Genomic DNA, 20,503 nt, shown 5'->3' with positions numbered 1-20,503 from the left:
TGCAATTAGATATCTAATGTATAAACTGGATGTGAATGCTCGTATTATTGGATGGTTACTTTTGTTGCAGCAGTTTGATTTGACCATTGTTGACAAGCTAGGTAAAGAAAATGTTGTTGCTGACTTTTTGTCTAGATTGGATTTATCTGCAGATGAGGATGGAACAGTGGATGACCAGATGCCCAATGAACATCTGTTTTCTATTTCAGTACTCTCTCCATGGTTTGCTGATATAGCAAACTACCTTGTTTCAGCACAGTTCCCTCTGCACCTATCCTTAAGAGAGAATAGCAGAATCATCAAAAAAAGTGCCTCATTCACTTGGATCGGGGGCAACCTGTTCAAGCTTGGCCCTGATCAGATCTTAAGGCGTTGTGTCAGGGAGGAGGAAGTCTTTGATATCCTCCTCACCTATCATGATGGGCCTTGTGGAGGACATTTTGTAGCAAAGAGGACTGCCTTCAAAATCCTACAGGCAGGCTACTATTGGCCCACGCTTCATCAAGATGTCAGAAGGTATATCAGCCAGTGTGACTGATGCCAAAGGATGGGGAAACCGACTCCAAGGGATGAAATGCCTCTCCAACCTCAAGTGACTCTTGAGCCATTTGAGAAGTGGGGTATGGATTTTGTGCGTCCAATCAATCCTCCTTTGAAGCAGAGGTCTTACATCATTGTGTGCACAGACTACCTGACAAAGTGGGCAGAAACCAAGGCCATAAAAGCAGCGACAGAAGAAAAGGTGGTCGATTTCTTAAGAGAAAACATCTTCTACAAATTTGGCTACCCAAGAGAGCTAGTCACCGATCAAGGAAGCGAGTTCACCTCCAACTTAATTGAAGACCTGCTAGCTCATCACAAAATCAAGCATAGGACTTCCACCCCCTATCATCCTCAGGCAAATGGGCAAGTGGAAGTCACCAATAGAGCACTAGAAGGGATCTTGACTAAGGTGGTCAGCAGCAGCAGGAAAGATTGGGCAGATCGCCTGGTTGAGGCCACATGGGCTTACAACACCACTTGGAAGACCACAAATGGCTTCACACCATATGAGCTGGTCTATGGGAAGAGAGCTTTGCTGTCAATTGAATTCGAGTACAACACTTTGAGGATGGCAGCTCAGCTGGACCTAGATCTCAGCCATGCCCAACAAGAAAGGTTATTGCAGCTGAATGGATTGGAAGAGCACCGAATGCAGGCCCTTCTTCACTCAGAAGTGGTTCAACTTCAGAGGAAGGTGTGGCATGACCAACACCTCAATGACAAGCAATTTCAACCGGGAGATTAGGCGATGTTGTATGATTCCAGGCATAAAGATTTCAAGGGAAAGCTGAGAACCAGATGGCTAGGACCATATGCAGTGGAAAAGTGTAATGACAATGAATCTGTTCTTATTCAGACCATTGATGAGGAGGCCATCCCTATGCTTGTCAATGGGCGTCGATTGAAGATCTACAGGAAGCCTCTCTCAAGACAGGAATTCATCAAAACTATGGAAAAATCAGTGCTGGTCATAGATCAGGGTTCCGCCTCTGTTTTGCGCACACCCTGAAGATCTTAAAAATAAAAAATAAATAAATAAATAAAGATCCTTGGGTGAAAACCTTTCTGAGGCTCCCAAGGTAGATGGTAGGGGTGAAAACCTCATTGAGGCACCCCTGTTGTCTTTCAAAAAAAAAAAAAAGAGATTTGAAAAAGAACCTTGAGTGAAAACCTCTCTGAGGCGCTTAAGGCAGATTGCAAGGGTGAAAACCTCATTGAGGCGCCCCTGCTGTCTTTCAAAAAAAAAAAAAAAACAGGTAAAGCAAGTTCACAATGTGGCAATGCATGCAGGTTGCAGGTATTCCATGCAGAAGAAAGGGTCCTCAATTCAAAAACAAGGGTCCGTACAATGTTACCAGGTGACCTCACCAGCACTCCCTCCAAAAACACTCATCTCTCCCAAGGTCTGGGCACGATTTGATCACAGTTTAGCCTCCTACAGGAAGCTACAGGACTTTCTACAGGAAGTCTTGTATTTCTACAGGAAACTTCCTGTAGAAGCTTGGGATGGCCAAGAACTGACTGTGTGAGGAGATCTAACACCCGAGGTCGGGCATGGAGGCATGCAAGCTACTATTTTTCTATCACGCACTGCTGTCACCTCCTTCTACCACCCCAGTCGCCATGCAATGGAAATGCCTGCACAGTCAAATCAGAACACTGAATTATCAGAGGAAGTGACTCTCAAATGGGAAAAAGATGCAGATATATCATGCAATATTTATCAAAGCCATCCGAGGGCCCTGCGATCATGATCATGATGCCACCGTCTTCACCGTTCAGCATGCACCCGAGGAGGAAAAAAACTGCTACAGGACATCCTACAGGAATCCCGTAGCAGTTCAGCCAGCTAGAGTGTACACTATCAAGACGCCTGCAGAACATAGAGTGGGCACATGCACCATCCACGGCCAGGTAATAAGCTCCGTAGCCAGCAGCAGTCTGCGAGGAAGAACCCCCGTGCCTGTGCACGAAGCAGCAACCAGCAAATCCAATCACCATCGTCCTGAAACCTGGAAATCATGTCGCGGCCACACAGGTAAGTGCCTCACCCTTCTTTCGTCAAATTACATGAATCATACTATGAAATGTTTGCAAGTGTGGGAATGAATGGGTTGAGCAGTCGAATGGCCATTCAACTGGCCACGACGACCAGTCAGCTGGTCTAGTCGGATTTGGAAAGTGGCGGTCGTGGCAAGCAAACCGGGTAATAGACACGTGAGAAGTGTCCAGTCGGGGGGAAGCGACATTTTAACAGAAATGACGGCGGCGGATCTGTGGAGAATGATGCAACAGTCAGGGAACTTGCAGTGGAATGAGTAGGTGATGTCGTCCAACGGTCCGGCAGGGACAGCTCACCCCCGCGCCACGAATTCCACCGGGATTCAAATCCATCAGCTAGATCGCCACCCCACGCATTTATCATCAGCCATTTAGAAGTCGAGTGAGCGCCCAAATTTCTCTGAAGCTTGTTACTCCAAGTCTTCAGCTTGTTCGAACGTCTGGTAGCGACACAGAAGGCACAGAACCACTGTAGTGCTCTCCAGAACCTGTGCGCTGCTTCTACAGGAAAGCTACGCTACAGGAAGCTCACTGCCACGAGGAAAATTGGTCTCTTAACGTCAAAGGTGGTGAATTGGAAAAGGTAAGCCTGAACCTGTGCCTCCCATGCAATTGGTTTTGAGGGTGGCAGAGTCGACGTTCTCAAAAACGTAAAACTACAGTCTGATCATAAAAATTGCAAGCGTTGTCTTCCTTTTGCATGAGTTGTCGTCGAAGTATATGTGGGGTTTTCTACAGGAGGTGATTTTTAAGGCTCATTTGTAGATAGTCTTCGCGAATTGTGTGCATGGCAGAGGCGTAGTTCTACACTCTGTCCCAAAAGGCTAGTTTTTGATACGCACCCGCCACCTCCAGCTAACATAGCAGGTTTTCACCATGCCGGGTGGATTCATCAGAAAGGAATCGACCGACTCAAAGAAACTAAGGGAGAAACCTGAGGTGGTAGAGCTATTCACTTGCGCGCAATGGATGTTGTTCTGTGACAAAATTCAAGGATATGATGATGAGGTGGCAGAGGAGTTCTTGCGAGATCTGAAGCCAAAATCAAAAACGCTGGCCACCGTCAATTTTAGGGGTTTGAGTCTCAGAATCACCCCACAGTTCATCAGTGTTATAGAAATTTTTGTACCTTACAGTATTGAGCATGAAATGTCCATAATCTAAGCGATCCAAAGTCCCTAAACATGTTGTTCCTACCCCTAGAGGAACAAGGCTAACAGACCACAGCAATTCACAGAATTTCTCCACCAAAAACTACTCAAAACAAGTCAAATCGGGATCATTTCAGTGGCTACACTAGCTGTTTGCGCTGAATGTCAAACCCAACACTGGCTACCTACGTTGAATGTCAACTGGAACACTGGCTACCTGCGCTGAACGAGAATGGACAAGTGGCAGGCTCATTTCTCAAGGTGTCAAAACCCAGGAAGCTTCCAAAATGACACTTGCCTCAGGGAATTCGACTGGTGATGAGTAAGGGGTTCCAAATCTCCAAGTGGAAGCAAGAACCTCCAAGTGGACTCAAGAACTGACAGAGGGAGAGGACACTAGTCAGATCTCAAGCTGACTCATCCTCTCTCCAAACATCTATATATGGATCTCTCCTCCATGAGATCTAGGAGGCTGGAATTTTGTTATTGCAAAGAATTGCTGCTGGTTTGAGATTGGAATCATTGGGTGCTTAATGCTTTGAAGGGGGTGAAGATAGGAATTCCATTTGCTGGGAAGGAGATGCTGGATTAGAGCCTTCTGGGTTGTATCTCTTCCTGAACCTTGTTATTCATCAATAAAGCTATCTTGGTTTCTCCTATATGCTGATGTATTTTGATGTATGAATGTATTAGTGTGTTTGGTTTATTTCTAATCCTAAACTAGTTATGAATGTGAATATCTGTCTTTGTGTAGTGTTCTTCTCTTGTCGCAAGTAGTTGTTCTCTTGTCGCAAGTAGCTGTTCTCTTGTCGCAAGTAGTTGTTCTCTTGTCGCAAGTAGCTGTTCTCTTGTGATCTTGCATGAAGTTGAAGCTGGATAAGCAAGAAGGCAAGTAGCTGTGAACACCCAAAGAGAAGAGAGACCGGATCGAGGGACAAACGGAAGACACCGGTAAGTCTATTGATCTCTCTTCTTTCATATTTCATAAAGGAAGAAACCAGCATAGCTGTACTCGTTTGTTGCTAAGGCACTATCACACCTTAGGTGGATAGGATCGTCCTGCATAGGCATTTTTCCCCACAACAATCAGCCGAGTCACTGAGCTCCCAATGGGGGTACCGTGGGACAAGGAGGAGAGGAAATTAGGCCAGAAGGCTAAAAAGGAGTTCTTTCCACTAGAGGAGAAATTCTCAGAGGATAAGAACATGGTCCGTAGAGCTAGCTTACTGCCACTTTGGAGCGAGGTCAGCCTCCAAATTATGAAATACATCACATGCGAATGACAGTTTAGCATTGTGTATGGGTACCATTTCCGACTACTCATTGAATTAAGGCATCAGATGGACCTACCAGCAGAAAGCAAACTAAGTATCCCCTACTTCCTCCTGCAGTCTATGACTGAATGTGCCACCAAATTACGAGAGGGCACACCAGACCAGGTAGCTCATCATGGGCTCATTAAGCTCCTCGTGGAGGATGCACTCCACACATACAAAGTCCCTCTCTCGTGGGAAGCCTTCCGAAATCTGACTAAGGATGGCGATATAAAAATGTTGACCGAAGAGCTTGGTTCCTCCAACAGCGAGGAGAAGGAGTCAGTACACACAGAGAAGAAAGGAAAAGGCCAAGAACCCACGGCCAAAGCACCGAAGAAAGAGCAAAAGGAGAAACAAGAGAAAAAGGTTGCCAAAGAGAAGGATGACACACCCATATTGACGCCTAGAGAGAAAAGGTTACAAAGTAGGGTGGACAGGACTGAGCAATTCCACGTCAGTAAAGGCACCTCGACAGCAGCCCCAACCAAGTCAAAAAGCACAGCCCCGCAGTCAAACAAGCTAAATCGGTGCCACCTGTTTCTACAGGAAAACCAAAACTGGCTTCTATAGGAAGCCATAAATCAGCTGATAAAGGGCCTTCTACAAGAAGCCCTAAGAAAGGAAAACGAAAGGAGAAGTCAGCGGAAATTCTTCCAAGGGAGGCAGCAGCCATGCTGGCCACCCTCAGTACACATCCTAAGCCAAAAGAAAAGAGAAAGAGGGAGGCCCCTCTATATTTCAAAGCTAGGAGAAGTGTGAGAATCAAAACGGGTAAGCCCCAACCTCCATCCAGCAGCCCAATTACTATAGAAGATACTCCCACCTCGCCAAGGGAGAGGTCCCCCTCAAATATATCAGTCACTTAAGAGAGGGGGAGCCCGAAGACAACTACTTGGAAGGAGAGGATGGACCGGTTGGCTTCGAAAGCCCGGCTACAGGATGCTGAGGCCGCTCTACAGGAAACCTTGGTCCGGCTTAAGGAGACAGAGAGGATGGAGGGAGAAGCACCCTCATCACCATTGAGGGAAGAAGAAGTAGAGCCACCAAGAGAAGAAGAGAAAGAGCATATTCAGGAGCCTAGTCCCCAACCAAGTTTGAGCTCATATTATAACTTCTTAGAAGCTAGAAAAATTATACCACAGAAATTCACTGTGCCACTTTTCTTTGCGTTGGAGGAAGAAAGGGTACAAACCCACACGTGGATGAAAATATCTAAATCAAAAGGTGTGGCAGACATAGGCCCCTTGGAGGAACAACTCAAGGAGGCAAGAAAGGAACTAGCTATGGCTAAACACGTGGCAAACTGCCAGCGGGTGTTCCTACAAGAAGAGAACGAAAAACTTAGACTGCAGCTACAGGAGCTGAAGAAGGAAAAAGGCACATCCTTAGGGGACACTACAGCAGAACATCAAGGAAGAGAAGGACTGCAAGTTGGTCTTGGGGAGCCCACCTCGAATCTACAGGAAGAGGAACTGCAAGCACAAATTTAGATACAAGCTCTCAAACAGCAGTTGCAGCAAAAAGAGGCACAACTGGATTGCATGGCCAGTTGGGCCATGGATGCTCTACGATGCAGACAGCCGGCCAAATCCTATGGCCTGTACCTAAGAGACCAGTGGTTGCAGTTTCAAATCAATGCATTAGCGCAAAGGGGTATCTCCCAACTCCAAGACCCGCAACAATTCACAGAATTATGCAATACCAGTTCCTCAGAGGATAAGGCCAAACTATCGGAGTTTTATCTCCATAATTTGGCCCTTCCTAATGTGACTTCATGGGATCCAAACACAGTCTTAGGGGATATGGAGTTGATGGCATTTGCCTCATGGTTGAACCATGAAGACAAGAGAGAAGCAGAAGTCAAATAGGTCATGAACCGAGAGCTGAATGAGCCATTACTAATTAGAGCAGAGCCAGGGGATCCAACTGCATTAATATCGGCACACCAACACTTATCCACCGACCCTCCAGCTTTATTGAAATATATGGATCAGCAGGCCTAGGCCATAGCGCATTTCGAGGATATGGAGAGACTGTTAGGGGACAACTGCGCTCAAGCTTGCACCCGCCGATGGATGACATTGGCCCACAGTCTAAAAATCCGGGAATATCACACTCCAACTCGAATGAGGGAAGCTCTAGTACGGGTGCCCCTCTATAAGAAATCCATGCAGAACCTCCAGGCTAGCTGGATTGGCCTCAAGCTAAGCCCACGTCTACTGTTATAATTGATGGAAGGCAGCACAGAGAAAGATGAGCATGAACAGTGGGAAGAGGTGGAAAGAAAGGTTGGGTTCCATGTCAGTAAGGAGGACACTACTGCAGAAGCCTGGGATGTGAGGGTGGTGGTGAAAGCAATGAAGGACGAGGAGCTGGATTAGTTTCTCAAGGATGAGCAATCATTTTAGCTGGGGGGTGATGATGAGCCCCAAATTTGGCAACATTTTGGGCTCATTTGGCCTAACTACCCTTGCTCAACCCTTCATTTTTCATGACTTATGCATCATTTTTTTAGTATATTTATGTCATTTGTACGAATGAGGGCAGTCACTATTCCTAGGTGGCTAACACGTGCTTATTTCAGGTTTTTTGACATTTAATGGAGCAAAACCACGCAGATGAGGGCTAGGAGACAGCCAAGATGGGATTGAGATTTTGTAGGAAGGTTGTCCACAGCATTGAATGGCCTTCCTCGTGATCTTCACCCCCAACTCCGAGCTCCAACAGCCACCACCACCGAGTTAGAAGGCAGCCAAACGGATCTTGAGGAAGCAGCAGTTCACTCCTAGTTTGGTCAGCCAAATCCCACTGATTTAGGAGGCCAGCTTGGGACCTCGTAATGTATAAATGACGAGGCTGTAGCCTTCGAAGAGGACTTTTGAAACCTTGTTGCACATTCTGAACTACGAGCTGCTAGCTCTGTTTTGCTCTTTTGTAGCCATTATTGGCATGTTATTTGACTTATGATCATTATCTTTTAATGGAAAGTAGGCAGATTTGAGTTCAGTTCTGAGTTCTTAAAGGAGCCATAGCTCTCGGGATTGGGCCCAACCTGAGAGCCTAAGGCCTCCTTCCTTTGTATTGTTATCTTTCATTCAGCATTATGTTTTTTTTTCCTTTACATGCATTTGAAACATAGTTGTTGAATCAGATTTCTTGGTATGGTTAAGTAGGTCATTGGTAGAGGATAGAGTTGCTTTAGCTGCTTAAAATAAATTGAAGAGATTAGAGTTGATAAAGGTTCCAGAAAAGGTTTGCTTGCACACTCATTTTCACCTCTTTCTAGGGGCTGGAATTGCAGACAGTGCTGCCCACCAAAACCATTGGTTTACATGTTCATGCAATCTTAGATGCAATATCTTTGTTTGTAGAAGTGTCCATGCGTTCAGATCTCTTGGAATGTTTCTTTGTTTCAGTACCATGCATGATTCTCCTTAGAAATAACGTTGCTGCTCATTGGTTTTATTAAACAGTTAGAATAGGTTAATAATATTTCGGTTATGTGCAGGACTTGGATGATTTGTTTTGTCTACATTGTGCAGCACTACTCCCTCACTCTCTTGTCCTTCTAAGCCATGCCCAGGCCGACTACTCATCTCCCAATCAGACCCCTTGTCTCTCAACTATTCTATTATCCTCGTTATTCTGCCTTCTTCGACCTTTGATCCCCTCTACCCTCCTTTAGACAAACTAGCTTTGCACACCCCCTCTTCATCTCATCTCTCTGTCACTGAGTCCTTAAAACCCCTCTCCTACCTCCCTATTCACTCATGCAGCCTCTTCCACTCATCCATCACCCAAAAATTCGATTGTAGAACATCCTGTAGGAATTACTGAACTTCCTGTAGAAATTCTGAACATCCTGTAGAACCCCTTCAGACTTCCTGTAGAAGCTCATAAACACGGTTGCTTGGCATCCAAACTTTGTGAAACTCTCTGAAAGGATGTTACGGACTCCTTAGACCCTCTCTGAGCCTTCCTGGCCTCTCCCAAGCATTTTCCCCTTGATCTATCCCTGCACAGTAAAGACCCAGTTAGAAGCACATGCATAATAATTCCAACAACTTGAACAAAAATACAAAAATATTTTTTCTTCAAATCAAAGTAGTCTAGACACATGCATCTCACCTTCCTATAAGTAATGGCATCTCTTTCAGTAGTTTTCATTCCCACCTTTGCATCAGTAGGACTAGCTGGTAGAATTAGGGTTTGCTAGGGTTTGTGTTTCTTGTTGGCTTTCAGTTCTTTTTTGAAAATAGATTAATTTCCTTTGAGTTAGATTTCATTCATCGGTTAAAAATATTCTTCTAAGAGCTCATAGAAGTTGGCTTGAGCCCTAGCAGACTTGTGCCAGCTGACCAAGTGACAGCTGCGGCAAGAGCTAGTACTTGTGCATACAGCACTGTCGCTTCCAAGTTTGTTACGAACTACCGGGTTGATAAAATTAGAGAAGGAAGCTCCAGGAGTTGTAGCATTATTGCGACAATACTGGAGCCCACCATCTTTTTGGTGCCGTTGCCAGCGAAGCGTCAGAGTATTAGTGATTGTTACTTTTCTTCTACTCTCCTACTCTCGCCTTCTGCTAAGTAGTATTTCATTTCCATTCTACAATTTCCTTTCTGCAAAAGTAGTATAGACATTTCCTGCTTCCATAGATTAACATTTCAATTCCGCAATTTCATTTCTGCAAGCGTAGATTAGCATCTCAATTCTGCAAGCGTAGATTAGCATCTCAATTCTGCAAGCGTAAATTAGCATTTCATTTCTGCAATTTCATTTGAGCAAAATAGATTAGTTCTTTCATGCTTTCATTTGAATTCCGCATTTCCACTTCAGCAAGATAGTTAGTTGCATTTCAATCTATTTTAGTTTTGCAGGTACCAGAAAAAGAAAAGAAATCAGAAGTCTTTTCATTTCAAGCCTCGTAGAAACCGAGATAAAACAAGCAAATTCTTACCCAACACCCCCACCACTTCACTAAGTCACCCTTCTCTCTTCTTTGGTGACAGTGATCTAGAAGAACCTATAGGTGAACCTCCTGAGATATACGAAGATCCTATAGCAGAAGAAGAGTTAGAGACCACTCCATCTGAAGCTATGGCTGACAATAGGGGAGAAGATGAGAGAATTGAGGGTGCCTTCCTCATCCGAGAGACCAATGTGGACATGAAAATGAAAAACATTAGCCCCTCCGCTTTACCTCACTTCCATGGACTGACTACTGAAGACGCTGATACCTTCGTGTTTGAGTTTGCTGTCCTTTGTCGAACCTATGACTATACTGAAGATGAGCGGAAGCTGAAACTCTTCCCCTCAACCCTTAAGGATGCAGCATTACGCTGGTTCATGGGCTTACCTGGGACCAGTATCACCACTTGGGCTCAGATGCAGCAAGCTTTCAATACCAAATACCGGGACTACTGTAGGTCCAAGGAAACCAAGGGAGAAATCTTTCGAATGACCATGGGAAACGATGAGTCCTTAGAGGATTACGAGGAAAGGTTCCAACTTAGCTATAAACGGGCCAGGTGCACACCTGACCCTGAATCCCTCAAGTTGGTTCTGCTCCGAGGAGTCCCTGAAGACATCTTAGATACCCTTCACATGCTAGCTGGAGGAGATATTTACCAACTACCTTATGAGGACATAAATACTGTGTTTAGAAACCACTCTAGGGCAGCCCGGAAACGAGGTAGAGGGAACCTCCTCTCAGCTGGTATTCCTTTCTCCAAACATGAGTTTGCAAATCAATTAGAGGACCTCAAGAGTGAGGTGAGACAGACCATTTCCATGCAACTTGATACATTCCGAATCCAGCATAAGAAAGAAGAATCTGAGAGGGCCTTGGCTATCTTCTGCCCTAGGTGTACAAGGAAACACCCCAAGAACGAATGCCCATTACATTCGGTTGAAGTATGTTTTGTTTGTGAGGAGGACCACCCCACAAACCAATGTCCAACCTTACCTGGGCTTAAAGCCATGTATCAAGGGACAGAAGCACCCACTGAACCTCTCTATTTCCTCAACCAAAGGAGGCCACAAGGACCTAGACCTTACCAGCATGGGATGCAAGGGACACCCCAAGCTTATTACAACCCCAGCCAATCCGCTCCTATGCCTTCCTGGGGACCCCCTATTCATTCTTCATGGTATATAATTCCTCCATGGTCTTACCCACCTCAGTACCATACTCAGCCCACTACTCATTCGTTTCACTCGCATGCCCAGCCACAGCCTCAGTGGAATTCACCTCAATCGGGGTGGAGGCCCCAGTACAATACTCCTCCCGCCATTTTTCCTCCACCACCAGCTCAACCACAACCATTACCTCCTGCTCCTCCATGGCAACCTCAAATTCCTGCTCAACCGAACCCGAACCCCAACAACAGACAGGCCCAGCAGGTATATACTGGGGAAACATCATGCCCTACCTATGCTTTGGAGATCCAGGAGATCAATCTGCGATCTGGAAAGACTCTTCCGGATCGCCAACCTCCTCCCCCAGAGGGTCAAAAAGCTATAAAATAGGTGAAAATGGTAAAAACAAGAAATTACTTTCACTTTTACCTCTTGAGAGTGACATTAGGGCTTTTGGTGTGCGACCTTTAGGTGACGATTGCGACAAATCCAGGTGACCATTCGGAGCGCCGTCAGTGACAGGTAAGAGGCCTCTTCCCCTACTCCATTTTTGTCCATTTTGAATTTGTTTTAGGTTGTTTTTCATCCCCAGTGGAGTCGCCAAATTGTTGTGGAGGTAAATCCCCTCTACAGACAGAGGCGATCCCTACTAGCCCAAATGGGGTCTAGCAACAATCAAACAATGCTAACACACAGGTTCCTAATTGCAAATCAAAGACCGATGATGAGGGCGTACCTAGATTGCAATGCTAATATTTGTAGAAGAGTCTTCGCTCCCGTTCCTTTGCTCCGGCCGGTCACAATCCCCACGATCCTTGTGAACAGACACCTGCACATGCAAAGAACGACACAAATACAAGCATAAAATCCAATAGATGCAACTATATATTAGTTAGAAAGGATATAAATCAATCATCTGAAAAAGTAAAAAAGCGATTGAAACCACGTCGCTTTGTAACCGTTAATGAACCTGAAACGACAACGGTCCAACAATCTTTTCATTTTTACACGGTCGGAAAGGGGTTTAAAGACGACCGCCTCTCATTTACATTTAACGAGTCGAGAGGACTAACTCGTCATTCTTTTCACGTTTAGAGAGTCATAAAAGAGTAAAAAGGTGACTCCAAAGTGACTTTTTCATGTATTTACCGAGTCCGAAAAAGTATAAAATACAACTCGTTTCGTCGCCTAAGCCGCACAAACACCTGTCGCTACACAAAAACCAGTGTAAAATCCATTTTCCACACAAATATACATTAAAATATTCATAAAATGACTTTTAAAACCTATTGAGGGTCAAAAAAGCTATAAAATAGGTGAAAATGGTAAAAACAAGAAATTACTTTTCACTTTTACCTCTTGAGAGTGACATTAGGGCTTTTGGTGTGCGACCTTCAGGTGACGATTGTGACAAATCTAGGTGACCATTCGGAGCGCCGTCAGTGACAGGTAAGAGGCCTCTTCCCCTACTCCATTTTTGTCCATTTTGAATTTGTTTTAGGTTGTTTTTCATCCTCTGTGGAGGGGATTTCAAAAATGAGGGTTGCGCCCATTGGCGTGGGTTTCGGGCACGGACCCGTGCCAATGGGGCAATTTTCCATAAAGGCTCGTGCCCATGGGCGTGACTGTTTTAGAAACAGTCGTGCCAACGGCCGTGCGGACTTTTCCTTCAAAATTTAACAATTCTAAAGGCATTTTACTGCATTTTTAAATTTCCCAAGGGTCTAATTCAATGCTTTGACCTTGTGATTGCAGGAAAACACGCAAAAATGGTAATCATATGGAAAGAAAGAGAACATGACCAAGTAGACACATTGGCCCTAGAAGATGAAAACTACATGGAAGCGCTTAGAGCTTGCAGGCTTAAGAAATACTTCCTCCTGTCTTATCTACGAGCTCGGCCAGAGCTCTTGCAATATTTGATCAACTTATGGGATGAGCATGATCAAGTGTTCCGCATACGGGACCAAGTACTGGAATTAGACGTGTTTGACGTCTATTTCATCACTGGATTGTCGCATAGAGGGCCGGTGCCCCGATTGACTGGTAGTAGGCCATCCGGGAAGAAGATGGAAGAGGTGAAGGCTCGAGTTTGCCTAGGGGCAAGATATGGGTTGGGCAGCTCAAAAGTGGATATCCCCACTGTTCAGGACCTAACACTCAGAGCTCTGTTATTCACCATCACACGAGCTGCGGGGGCACAGGCACCCCATGAGGCTACGAAGAACCACCTGATGCTGGCGACAAAGTGTCTTAACCTGACGATCTTCAACTGGGCATAAAAAATGATGACCAATATGAAGAGGCAGCTAACAAAGGCCAAGCATGGCAAGATGCAACAGTTCGGGTATGGCTCCATCTTGGTGACGTTCTTCCTGGGACGTGTGCCACTCTTCCAGGGCCAAGGGGCCCTTGATCCTAACCCGGCACTTCGAGAGCCGAGGATGGCTCGTTGGGCAGCACTGATGCCGAGAGGGGGGGGGGGGGGGGGCGGCCAGCAGATGTCATTCAGACCTGAGTTTTTTGGGTGGCTTCACCACCAATTGATCATGGTGGAGGATTGGCCATATGTGGGGACAGACTTCACCGATGATCCTGATCTCCCATTGCTAGATGGAGAGGATTGGGATGAGGAGATAGGTATGACCTCATTTTATTTTGTGTTTTATGATTTTTTTGTTAATACATGTTTGTTCTAACAACGGTTATATGCAGATGTTGGCCCAGAACGCCCAGCTGTCATGTCTCTTATTGCAAGGAGACACTAGGCTGCAGCGGATCCTCGGGAGGAGGGTGGTGATAGAGGGGAACTCATCTAGAACCTTGAGGGTATCACTCGAGGGATCCTAGATTGTGCTCGGCTAGTGGATGTCCCGTTAGCATATCAGAGGTACACGATGGGGGTGCCCAATCGCATCCACTGAATCCTAAGACGTTTAGTGCGAGCAGTGACGTGCTACCATGAGCACCATAGGGATTAGATATCTAGGCTTTATTTCCATGCATATTTTTTGAGAGACATGTCGTCTTTGGATGTATTAAGACGAACATGTATTATTTTTTGATTTATGTGATGATTTGGACATATCTATATATATATATATATATATATACATATGCTTTATGGTTTATTGTGTTATATGCTTCTTATGCTATCTTAAATTACATGTTATGCAAATGTCTGTCCAATACATAATTAGCTAATGCATCGGTTAACGTATTAAATCGTCTTGGAATATGTTGATATGTAATGAAATCAAAATCCCTTTCTAACAACTTAACACGTAAATACAACCTTAAAATCCAATGGTCTCTGACGGAATAACGCCCATTGAGCTGGTGGACGACAAGTTGAGAGTCCAAGTTCACAACCAATTCTCGAATACCGAGGTTAATTGCCTCAGCTAGTAACTCAATCACAACACTATACTCAGCAACATTGTTCATGGTACAACCTAGACAAACCCCTTGAAGGTCTACTAACTCACCATGAGGATCGTAGATCACCCATGCCGCAGAGGACAAGTTGCGTGTACTGCGGGAGGCACCATCAGCGAAACCAACGTAAGGCGAACCAGACATCTGTCCAAGAAGCAAAAAGGACACAATAAGCGGCAATCACACCAACACACCAAGACAAAACATGAAAACATGCACACACAACACACTTAATGAAAGCACACGTATGTACAAAAAATAGAGTGCATGCATGATACTTGTTCAAGTCAAGCCCATTTCGGGACTTACCCTGTTGCACCGCTGTGTGACCGGCCTAGATAGTGTAGGCGTCGTCTCGGCCTATTTTGTAAAATGATCAATGGCACCGATGATCTGCCCATGCCCCCTGGCCGAGCGAGGGTTACAAGCTAGATAATCAATGCCCCCCTTCGCAAAGGGGCCGAGGGTAGCGACAGTGTGCAATGGGGAATCAGAACGAGCGGAAATCAAACCGATCGAAGCAAGATTCGGAGGTGGGAGTGAGAAGACACCCATGAGGGCAGGGTCTTTAAAGAGCCCGGCTCCCACACTCTCGAATGGAATAGAGGTATGCTCCACAAAAGGCACATTGCCTTCGGAAGAAGAAGCGAAGAAGGAGAGCTGGTCTACCGTGATAATTTTCCCCTGATGAGGGAAACGAATGACACGAAAGAGGGACGAAGCCATGGCATGCATGGCATATGTCCAGCTCCAGCCCAAAAGGAGGTTGTAAGTAAGATTAGCATCGACAACTTCAACTTCCACTTCAACGGTCTTCCCTTCCAAAGTAATCGGCAATCGTTGGAGGATACCGTAAGGGCGAGATTCTCTCCCGTCAAAGGCTTCTAGTGTTGTTGGAGACTGACTCAAAGTTGGAGACCCAATAGCCTTCCAACAAGCAATAGACATAATGCAAGTTGACGCGCCTTCATCAATAATTGTACGATGAATCGTTTTCGAAATGATGATGACCTAAATGAGGAAGGAAATCTTGTGAGGCAATATCGGTACATGGCTCTCAAGATGAAACGTGATCAAATCCGAGTCGGTCGGGTCGATGCCACCGATGGCCGATAGCAAGGACTTCCTCTGGGGGGGCAGTTCTGGAGAACTTCTAAAGCAGACATAGCTGACGGAGCCTGAGCTAAGTCCTCAACGATACTGTAGTGCTGGGTAGCATGAGCATTAGTGTTGTAAGATGATCTCTGGAGTACACCTTTATGAGGTAGTCGAATAGGTGTCTCAGTGCTAGGTCTCTCGATATGGAGCGGACCAGAACTGGATGGAGGAGCGCTTGAGGGGAGATCAGGCTCCTTCCCGGTGGATGATGGATATTCCTTTCCTTGAGTTGTAATATGAATGGGAATCGTTCTAGCCATGAACACTTGGGAACCAAAGGGAGAAGAAGACAAGGATGGGTCAGCCACCATTTGCGTTTGCTATGAGGGGAAAGGTTCTTTCAGAACCGTAGGAATCCCAGGAGCACCTTTCAATAAATGAATAACTTCGGACTACCTTGGGCAGTCTTTGGTATAGTTATCCTCATCACAGATAAGACAACGATACTTTGATTTACGTTTGGCTCCTTCCTCACGTGGAGGTTTAGGGGAGTCCTATCTGGGTTACTCAGATTTATCCTTCGCTTTCCCCTTCTTCTTTCTTTTCGAGGCTTTATCCGCCATGGTGGACTGGATGCTGTTGACCTCAGAAGTATTTCCGGAATTAGATACACATTTGAAGCATTTGATTTTTTCTTCCCAGGGTTCGTGGATGATTTCTTCGAAGACGGATTTACAGAGCCAATAATACCGTCAACAGATGGCTTTGGCAGAGCTTTGGAAGTTCCAGGCCTCGGGGCATCAGGAAAATAATCATATAGGGTACCAGATTGGGAATAAACCAAGTCAAGGTACTGAGCATGCGCAATAGCCTACTCTTCAGTTACACATGCCCCCATAGTGATGTCCCGTGCAATTGCAGGGACAAAGGAGGTTGTAAACCAATCAGTCAGGAGCTGATCAGGAATCCAAAACTTAATCAAATGACGACCAGTCTCCATTCATGTATATGATCAGAGATGTGCGTGGCCGTGTCTTGTTTAAGAGACGTGAGGAGATGTGTTCCTGTCTCATACCAAATGGGCAACTGAAAGTGAGTTAGAAATGCCATTGCCAACGAGTTGAAATCTTGAAAGGATCTGCGAGTCAACTCAATGTACCACTTAGCAGCCGAGCCGATGAGAGTCCTTTGGAAAAGGCAAAGTCGGATGGAATCGTCAAGCCACAAATTTGACGAACACCAAAGGTGATAAGTCATAACGTGAGCTTGGGGGTCTTCGCCAGCTTTGCCATCAAATTTGGGACAATCACCGAGAATCTTGGTTGGAACTGGTGGCCAGAATGGATTATGAAGGATAGGATCATTAGTCAATTTGGACACATCTGGCAGTTCTAATGTTGTTAAGAAAGGTAACTGAGGATTGAAGGACATCTGTGACCGTGGATAAGAGGTAATACCAGAGTTCCAACCAGTTTCTGGTTGCCCCCATTGACTTTGTCCGAACGGACCTGGCCCATAAGGGTTCTATCTGTAGGGATTCTGTCTATAGGGGTTGTAGCCAGAACTCGACGGTTGACATTGGATTTTCCCCCCAGTACCCCATTGATTACCAACTTGGCTTGCAGGAGAAACATATTGTTGCTGGTAATTGTGATAAGGAGTGATCTGCATTTGTTGATAATTTTGGTACGAGGCCAACTAAGCTTGCCCCTGGGGTTGCTGGTAACCATACGGTTGCTGGGCTCCATACTGAGTCTGGGGACCAGGCTGCGCTTGGTAAGAAGGTTGGGATTCAAACCCACCTTGCATCTAAAGACCAGTTTGAGTCTGGGGCCTAGCCTTGGGCTGAAAACCAGGTTGAGCTTGAGGAGCAATGATCATTTGAGTGCCCGGTTGGGCAGGCCTAGAAGGATGTCATTGAGAGAGTTGAGGCTGAGCCATCTGGCTAGAAGGTTGACCTTTTTGAGATTGAGGTTGGCCCATCTGCCCAGAAGGATGAGCTTGCTGGGTATTGGGCTGTCCTTGCACAAATGAGGGTTGTCCTGATGGACCGGATGGCTGAGCAGACTGGGCAGTTGGTTGACCTGATTGGATTTGAGGCTGACCGACCTATCCAGATGTTTGACCATACTGGACAGTGGGTTGGCCTTGCTGAACGTAAGGTTGACCAACTTGCCCAAATGCTTGACCATACTAGGCAGCGGGTTGGCCTTGCTGAATGTAAGGTTGACCAACTTGCCCAGAGGGATAACCTCATTGGACACCAGGTTGACCTTGTTGCATGTAAGGTTGTCTTGGATTACCAGAAGGTTGAGCAAAATAGGTAAAAGACAGACCACCAGAGGCCGAAGGTTGTCCCTGAAAGGGTTGTCCTTGTGGGCCCCCACGTTGCCCTGGATAAGACTGCCCGTAATACTGCTGCCCTTGAGAGGTTTCCACGTAAGACGGCTGGCCTTGATTAGGCGGTCCTTGAAGCTGTGTAGGTGATACTTTGCCACCATGATAAGTGGTGGTGCCCCAAGGAACGGATAATGGAACCGAGACCTCAACAATAGGCTGAGATGGAAAGGGTCTGGAAAGATAAAGGTAATGTCCTGTGGGATCGTATTAATAGAACAAACCTTGCGAGATCGGATCTTAGACAGCTTGAAAATACTAATCGTATGCCCCCCCTACTGGAGTGGAATCAGAAGAAGGTGGGGCACTAAGTGCAAGATGAACAACTCTGGGTGTATGTGCCGGCTGGCCACTATTTACTGGGCCGTGAGACAGACCAGCAACATGTTGTGGTCACCAACAAGCCCCCTCCTTGTTTGGTATTAGCAATAACATCAAGCAAAGGGAGACCCTTAACAAAAAATCCCAAAAATATTTTTGTCAAAATATTTGTATTTAACTCCCTAAAAGCTATATCGCATCGCAAAGAGAGAGTGAAGCGTTTTCCTATGTGCATAAATAAGCTTCAATGAAGCGATGCGACATTCATCGCATCGCATATTTTGAAAGCGCCCTTAAAGAAAACCTAAGGAATCGCCGATGGTCGATATGCGACGTCGTGTATCGCAACGTCGCATAAGCAGTGCACAGTGATCAAATGAAAAATGCGATCTTGCGATTTGCGATCTGTGATCTTACAAACTACGATCTTGCGATGAATGAGACTATTAATTGCTGCGATGCGAATCGCAGAAACCACTCATCGCAAAGTTTCCTCGGTGTTATCACTTAGAACTGCAATCACATGTACATAAATTTTGTCCAAAATTTCATTGTCAAAAATGGATGTCAAATGGTTGTTGTCTTATGTTTACTACTTAGGGGTCATGTTTCTAAATGATATTGATGTGAATCATTTTCAAAAAACCGTTAGTCATCCTCCATCATGATTGAATAAGACATGTCTTATCTTGTATATGTCACTGGTCCTTTTCGCATTTTCGCAGCGTAGTTTTATTGGTTGATTTTGCAGCGCAATGATGTTTTAGCCTTTTCGCAGCGTGTTAGTATCCAGCCATTTCGCAACGCATTCTGCTAATTTATAACTATCTGCGCTACGAAATCGTGGATTCGGGGATTTTGCAGCACATATTCTTAAAATGTCATGTCTGGGGATGAGTCATTGTGTCCGTCCAGTTACTGTCAGTTGGCATACCTTCTAAACACTTATGAGCCATCATTCCACCAGTAGGTTCATAGTCACGCACATTAAAATCATTCAAACGGTTTTGTCATGCATGGTCGTGTTATAATGTTTGTTAATAATGCATAAAGTGGTCAGCTTGTATGATAAGTTATTTGAATTGCAAATGAGCCCGAGTTTCTTCTTCAAGAGAGCCTGTTGCAAGCGAGCCTGCGTTCTAAAATTTGAATTTGCCATTTGAGTTGAGGCTGGTGGTGTTTCTCTGTGCGAAAGATTTCAAAGCGTAATGGAGAAGAAGGAGCATCGGTCTGGAAGGTGTCAGAGGGCAGAGCCTGAAGGATTGGATCTTGCATTGAGGGATGAAGGTGTAAGAAAGGCTTTCAAAGATGCTGGTTGCTGGAGTTTCTGTGAAAAACTGAAGGGTGGCCACACTCAGGTAACAAAAGAGTTTGCCTTGAACTTTACAGGTTTAAGTTCTAAAGTGGCTATGTTAGAATTCCAAGTATCTCCAGAGGCTATTGCTAATGTAACTGAGATTCCGAGAGGAGGGCAGGAGTGGTTTAAAAACTTCAAATTTGATATGAACCCCTGCAACGAATTCTTGAAAGAAGCCTATGTGAATGAAGATTTAACCAAGGCTGTGCCTAGAAGCTATGTTAAAGAACACTATGCTATGCTTCTTACCTGTATTCAAAAGTATTTAACCTGTGAGGGCAGATATAACAAAGTATATTCCTATCATTTTAAGTTGTTGCTGCATTTTACGGGTAAAGCATCTGTAGATATCCCATTTTACTTGTTTCGTAGCCTGAGCAAGATGTGTGACAAAATCCAATTGAGGAAGGATGATTGTGAGACATCATTATTTCACCATGGTCTAGTCAAACTGTTAGTGCTGGATGCTCTTCAAAAAATTGGTAGGGATTGGAATTCTTTCATCTATATGGCTGGTTTCCAGAGTAGGACAGGCCTCACTGCACAGCCTGTTAAAGAAAGAGAAGAATCAGTGGAAGAACCTACAATAGCTGAGCTTAGAAAGGAGGCTAAGGATAAAAAGAAAACCAGGTCTCAGTTGAACAAACCAGTAAAGCCCTTGGTTCTTAAAGAGCCATCTCAGC

Source organism: Pinus tabuliformis, chromosome 3_1 (assembly GCF_031772625.1).
Source record: "Pinus tabuliformis cultivar Carrire ecotype Pingquan chromosome 3_1, CPIR1, whole genome shotgun sequence".
Taxonomy (NCBI): Eukaryota; Viridiplantae; Streptophyta; class Pinopsida; order Pinales; family Pinaceae; genus Pinus; species Pinus tabuliformis.
Note: the sequence above shows the minus strand (reverse complement) of the source record.